General features: G+C 32.8%; 1 pseudogene across 1 annotated transcript; it reads right to left on the bottom strand.

Moving 5' to 3' along the window:
- Nucleotides 1-5: 5 nt before the first annotated feature.
- Nucleotides 6-5,858, bottom strand: LOC115989904 (annotated as a pseudogene). The gene is made up of 12 exons (XR_004092130.1): nucleotides 5,587-5,858; nucleotides 5,338-5,486; nucleotides 4,444-4,672; nucleotides 4,016-4,338; nucleotides 3,531-3,652; nucleotides 3,345-3,442; nucleotides 2,765-2,942; nucleotides 2,562-2,676; nucleotides 2,406-2,473; nucleotides 2,240-2,317; nucleotides 1,968-2,042; nucleotides 6-1,188 (listed from the first exon to the last, which is right to left on the bottom strand). The product of XR_004092130.1 is annotated as an aminopeptidase M1-like (transcript).
- Between the last annotated feature and the right edge of the window lie 1,500 nt (nucleotides 5,859-7,358).

Genomic DNA, 7,358 nt, shown 5'->3' with positions numbered 1-7,358 from the left:
TGGGGTTTTTTTTTTCCTTTTTTGGTCATTTTTTGATTTTTTTTCTCAGTCTTGACTTTCTGTTTTGAAGGTTTTGTTAAAAGTGAGCTGTTCTGACATACACATAAAATCTGATTATACATGTTACATATATAGTTACAGAGGAAGTTTAATGTATTTGGGATATTTTTCTTTTTTTTGTTAATTCTTTTTGTATGCGGTTTTCCAAATTCCAATTGTATTTGTTAAAGAAATTTACAGAGATGTATGATAAGGTATGCTTTGGGCATTAAGGTTGTCAGATTTTGTGTTTATTCAAAAGCTGCGGTCTTTGGCCTTTTTTATTAAAAATGGACAGGAACACGTGTTTACATTTGGATTTTACCTTTCTTTCTGTGCGAGATTCTACATATGAGAGGGAGTAGTCAAGGGAATGGGGACTCTAAGCATATGACAGGTAAGTAGTAATGCAGAAGTAATGCTACTTTTGTATTTAGACAACTTCAAGGGGAGAGAGATTGGGCTATGGAATGGCCCTATGTTGGCATCTGACAGATAGTTGATATAGAACACTTCCTGTTCAAGTAAGGTCATGACAATAGTTTATAAAAGTAATGAAAGAAGTAAAGATATTTTATAGACGATTTTAACTTTTTGTTTTAGGTGTTCAGCTTATAATAAACTAAGCAAAGGCGTTTGGGGTCGTGCACTTTGTATGAGGGCTCTAATAAACCACTTTCCGCCTGACCAAATAAATTAAGACTAGGTATGGCTGTCCTAGTGGCTAGTAGGAATATTGAAAAGGAACTTGAGAATATATATAATCCAGTTGATTTGCTGGTCTGACTCAACTGACTTGCCTTAGGATAATGATGCCAGGTTGGAACCTGTTCATGGTATATTAAGTTGACTTGAATAACACCAATACACCATACATATAGAACACAATTTGTGGAGTATGCAGTGTATGTAGCTCATCAGTCTTAACATAATCACAATATAGTTTTGGAATCAAATTGAAGGCTTTCATTTCTTGAGAGCCAATTGTTTGACTAGTTCTAGTAGAGATTGCTCCTGCCTTATGTTCTCAATCCACCTTGCTTTGAGTCGGATTTCCTCGATGCTTTGCTTCAAATTCCTAGTAAAAGAAGGATGCACTCGGCTGACAAAAAATTCTTCTATCTCCTCAGCCTTTTCATTGCTGCAAAACTGCCGTTTGATAATATTCAAGGAGTGAGCAATCTGTCTTTAGGAATACAAATAGATAGATTTACCAAATATCATAATTTGGCATACTGTGATTGCTTTATATTAAGTGAATCAGATATGTGATCTTATATAAATGAGTGCATATATTCAAATAGACACTGGTTTAGCAGTAATCGATTTCATCATTTAATTGAGCACTAATGTTAAAACTCAGCAGTTTCACTAGTCATTACTAGGAACAAGCTATCAAAAATTGATAGACACAACAAAACTGATTTCAAGAGATAACTGGCTTTTTGGACATAATATGAGTAATTTGATGGTGATTACTTTTCCTATGATGAATTTCATCATACTAATAGAAACAAACTTTTCAAGGTCATTCATAAGTAAGGAACATGTCCTTGAGTGGTGGAATATTCACAGAAAAATAATCTTATTTTTCTTGATATGTTGAAATCACCCTTTAAAAAAATTATAATACAATTTATTCAAAAAACTGACAGTGAATTTGACCCATGCCAATTAAGGTATAGGTGGATGGTACGCAACAAGGCAGCAGTACCTTAAGCTTGATATGTCTAACTACTATAGATAAAGCACTATTTTCAAAGGTCAAACTACATTTATCAATATATAATTATTGCGACATATCAAATTGCATAGAGTTTTCTACTGAACTTGTCAACCAATGAATCATAGCTAACAACATGCATGAAAATACAGACTCAAGATGCATCACATATACCATTGCGATCCAACTAGGTTGAATTGCTTACCAAAGTGAGAATGTAGGTAATGAACTGGTGGAGTAGAATTGCACCATATTTGCTAAAGATCAAGTCCCAATTCTCCTGCATTTATCACAAAAAAATAATAAGCCTCCAGGCCCTCCACAAAGTGTAAAATTCAAGAAGAAACCTTCATCCTAACACCCAATCATAATACTTTCCTGACTATATCCATATCTATACATACTTCAAATTATTTTCTTAATTTCAATATGATAGTAATACATTCATAATGAAGATGTTGACCATGAAATGCATACCTTCAACCATCTCCACGCTACCTCACGCCCTTCAGATCTTAGTCCAGCAAGCACATAAAGAATATCTTGATCTCGAACCTGAAAAGATATTGAGATGAAGCAAAAATTAGACTGACAAGAAAGATTGGACTTTTAGAAACCGTAATTCAATATGCACAGCAAGTACCTCCTCAGACAACATAAAATTCAGAGCCTCAAGAACTATATTTGGGTCTGGACACGATGCAATACAACCTGTATAAGGATCAAAGGAATGGCATTAAATCTAAGTAGCTTTTATCCACAAAGACAGGATATTATTTCAAATGTTACTACTTATTACGTAAAAGTGGTTCTTTCTCTTGCACTGTATCTGCTTCTCTATAGAGCTTCAGTAAGGACTCAAACCCATTCCTATTCGTGGTGCTAGTGTTCAGCAATACAGCAATGTAAGCAGCCTGCAGGGCACATAGCAATTCTGTATATCAACCTTGAACAGACCCCTATGAATGAAGAGTGATTCAGATATACAGGTAAAACTATTACCTTTCTAGTGTCAGCTGACAGAAGAGGAGTATTTTGATCATTCAGTAATGCCTGAAACCTCTGGACTGCTTCTTTCTTAGTTTTATCATGGCCAAAAGTAACCAAGGCCAGAAAGACTTCTCCTCTCGATAGTGCATTTAAATGACTCTCTCCAGGTATTGATTCCCATCCTGATTTTCTGCACAAAGAATAAAAAGAATATGATATTTAAATGTATGAAGAAGCTTACTTCACTCCATAACAAAAATCCAGTACATAAAAAATGTCAGTAATGTGAAACATGATGCCAAGGAGACTAGAAAACATCATAAAGACGATGATATACATTTTGTGAGATAGAATTTCATATATTTGAAAAACGATTTGATGCACAATTGAAAGATACAAAGGAATTTTCTTTTCACTTTTTTTTTTCTTTAATATTGTTTCATAGTTCATACTCCTCAGCCCTAACCAAGAAAGTTGCAAACAGAATAAAAACTCATCTCCACTCAAAGTAAACATTCATGAAGAAGAGGTTCCAATAAATATCCAGCAACAAGAGGGTTGGCATATTAAAATATATGGTGATAGTTCTTACTCTGAGGAAAACAGAAGGAGATTGATGAAAAATTGTTTCAAGTCATTCACTAAATCTGGGATAGCATCACCAGAGATCTCAAAAACTTTATAACATACCTGTTGTATATATCACATAAAAACTTCAAGTTCTGGTAAATATTTGATGAAAATGGTAACATTATCAAGATACAAAAGTTATCCCTACATTAATGAGTTTCGATAACACAATAAAATCAAGCTCTTTTCTGTATACATCCATCAAGGAAAGCAATGACGACAGTGGTTGCTCGCAAGCCACACAAAGAGCATATGTGTCATCCAAAACGCCTGAAAATTGAGACTGCAAGGAGTTATATGCTATTTGACAGTGATCACTGAGCTTATAATGGCAGAAATAAAGGAAACCACAAAAGGAAGGAATTAATTATAGGGATAGGAAATATGTAGCCTGAACAGTCCATTTGGTATTCAAAAGGATTTAATATATAGAGAGACCAAATATGCAGTATTAAGTTAGCCAAACTCTACTCATTGGAATTCCACCCTGCTGTGGAACTCACCCGATGGATCAGGCACAAAAATGAGAAATCTAGTATACTTCACACCATGTGATCATGCCAATAGATACAGCATACCCACTACAACAACATAAGATACAGTTATTAATTCATCTTTGGACATAGTATGTACCAAATTTATCTGTTGCTGACAAGCAATTACTCTCTATGGCTTTCCTCAGTCGAGCTGCAAGCTTATCTTCATATTTTACCCTGTAGAAACCACTCTGCTCAATATTAACTTTGACCCAGAAATGTTCATCACATTTCTCTTCATTCTTTTCGTTAAATGTGCTTTTGTTTTGGTGGGGAGAATGAACCAGTTCAGATATATCCAGTTTTTGAGACTTTTTTTTCCAAAAGGAAAGTCTTGCATTTGATGTATGAGCCAATGGATACCGTTATTGGAACAATCCATAGTCCATCACCACACAAACCAGACGACAAGAATTGTGACTTCAGATCCTAAAAATGTATCAGATCTCCAAAGTAATAAAGATGAAATTTGTGGCTGTGAATCTTTTAATGCATGCATGTTTGCTTATTAATCAATAACAAGACCTGTTCAAATTCCAAAATATCATCTTTGGATTTTACAGAGATAACTGGATATCCATTTTTCTTCGTCCAATCATCCATCATTGAGTTGATTTGAAGACCAGATTCCTCTGAAAGAACGCACCATAAATCTTCTGTCTTTGCATTTTTCCCAGCATATCTTTTTATGTATAAACTTAAGGATTTCTGTTTCAAATAAGAAGTCACAGAGTTAAATAAGTGATTTAAGCAACTTTAATTTTTATCAACTCATTACATAGTAAAATGATTACGTTCAAGAAATGCATAGTAAATGACTACATGATGGAACACGCTCCAAACCTTTCCCTTAGTCATTTTGTTCATAACTTTATTTACAACATTTTGACAACAAAAGTTTTCATGTTGACATTTTCCTTACCAAGAACCTCATTTTCCATGAAAAAACCAATTATTGCTGCCAAGTTAAAAAGGGGGAAAAAGAGAGAGCTAAATATCATAATCAAAGAATGTGTGCAAGATCTATACACACACAGAAATGAATCATCAAATACAAAAGTACGAAAGATGAAAAATTGATGCAAGCAAGTGTTAATGTAAAGATAATTTACTTGAGCACTAAAATTCGTCACAGAATGAAATTACCATATATAATTCGAGAAAATTATCTCTGTTCATCTCAATGATTTACATAGTTGTTCAGTTTCATTATTATGTATTTGATCATTCTCAAAAGTAACTAAAAATTCAAAATTTATAGTTTCTTTCTTTCTTTTCCCTGATTTTCTTAGCAACCAAACAAGAAAAAGCTTGAATAAAACTAACCAAATTATTCCAAATCACTTTCCAAGTTCCATAAATTTAGAAACAAACTCACTCTAAAAGATAGAAAATTTAAATAAATAAAAAAAGATTTACCATTTATAGAGACCCTTCAAGTGTGGGTTAAGGGATCCAGAAAACTCAATCCCCAAAACCCCATCACCAACACTAAGCACTTCATCAAACCCCAGCACCAGTATCTCATCTTCACCATCCAAAACAACAACATCACAAGGCTTATATGTCTGCAAAAATCAACAAAAACATCATTTAAAAAAAAAAAAAAAAACCCATTAGAAGTTAAAGCACAATAAAACCAATGGTTTAAGAGAGAGTGTTAATTACTTGGTGATTGGAGTTGGTGAACCAGACTTGATGTACATCAAGTTCGAGAACATTTAGGACAAGGAACTTAGTGTGTTCGATGATGTTAAGGTTGACTTGTACTGTACCAGAAAAAGTGCATGCTGTGAGATCAAGTTTGAGATAAAGATCATAACTTGTTGGGATTGCAAATTTTGGTAGCCTTGTTTGTCCTTTGAATTGCTCTATGCTTTGTTTTGTTTTTGTCTCCATTTCTCTCTACGTTTCTCAGTCACTCTGAATTTCGTGTTAGTTTTGCGAGGTGCATGGATTACTGAGGCTTTACTGTATATTTTTTTGCTAATAGCTTTTCGATATATAGTGTTTGTTTGGATAGAACTTATTTTGCTGAAATTGAAAATTGAAAATATTGTAGTAAAATAATTTTTAAATGTGTGAATAGTACCGTGGGACCCATTTTTAATGAAAAAATTGATAAAAATGAAATTTGTAGGTCCATGAACAGTGCACGGATGCACTAGTCACGAAAAACTGGTCAAATATTGCGGTTACTGTTCATGTACAGTACATGAACAGTAGCTGCTTGTGAGGGGAAAACGCATGGAAAAAAAAAGAAAAAAAAGAAGGAGAAAACGCAGAAACGGAAACGCAATGCAGCAGACGTGAACCCAAACACACACATAGTGACCGTTTGGATTGGGCTGAAAGCTACGTATGCGTTTGTTATTTTACATTTGGTCTTTTTTTTTTTTTTTTGCCACAACATTTGACTTTTTCATGGTAAATAGTGTATTTGTGTACTGTTTACAGATCCTACAAATTACATTTTTGAGTAACTTTTTCATTAAAAATGAATCCTACAGTATTATTTACACATTTAAAAATTATTTCGCTATAGTGTTTTTAGTTTCAGCAAAAATAAACTGTATCTAAACGGATCCATAGACACATGGACGTGGGGCCAATATTAAAATAAAAAATAGTAATATATATATATATATATATACCAACTTAGTGCCCCTAAAAAAAAAAAAAAAAAAAAAATTGCAATCTCGCACTATAAATTTATACTATGTCTCCTTACAATATTATTGATTCTTTTTCTTCTAAAATTTTTTTTATTAATTCTTTTATAAGTGTAATGTTATAGTTACAAATTTTTCTACAATATTTTTACAAATGGTTGAGATCGCAAATTCTTCACACCTGAATCTATTACCTACATCACATTTTTTTTTACTTACCAACAACTACTCACTACATTAATAATTTGTTAAAAAAATTGTAAATATAACATTTCTCTCCTTTTAAAGACCATAAAAAAATTTATAAATTTAAACAAAAAAAAATAGCCCCACAGAAAAATTTATCAATAGTAAAGTTAAAAAAAAAAAAAAAATTAAGGCGAATCAACTTATTTTACAAAAAACAAACAACCCGGTCCTTTAAATTTTTTAAACAAAATAATTTTGCTCATAAAAGCATGTAACAAAAAAGAAAAAGAAAAAGAAAAAAAGCCCTCAACTATTAAGCAATAAAGCCGAAGGTGAAACAATTGCAATAAACCCACTTTTTTTTTTTTTTTTTTGAGAAACCAATAAACCCACTTTTAAATCCAAGTCCTAGCTGATTCATGTTAACTTGTGAAGAAAGAGTGACAATTACACTTTGGCCAACGCATGCTCCCATGCATTGAGTGTAATGAAAATAACAGTTGCGTTACAATTTTTTTTGGTAAAAAGGGAAATGCATTAAAACTAGAAATTAACAACTGTCTCAGGGCAGCACCTGTT

Source organism: Quercus lobata, chromosome 5 (assembly GCF_001633185.2).
Source record: "Quercus lobata isolate SW786 chromosome 5, ValleyOak3.0 Primary Assembly, whole genome shotgun sequence".
Taxonomy (NCBI): domain Eukaryota; kingdom Viridiplantae; phylum Streptophyta; class Magnoliopsida; order Fagales; family Fagaceae; genus Quercus; species Quercus lobata.
Note: the sequence above shows the minus strand (reverse complement) of the source record. Positions and strands in the feature narration are given on the sequence as shown.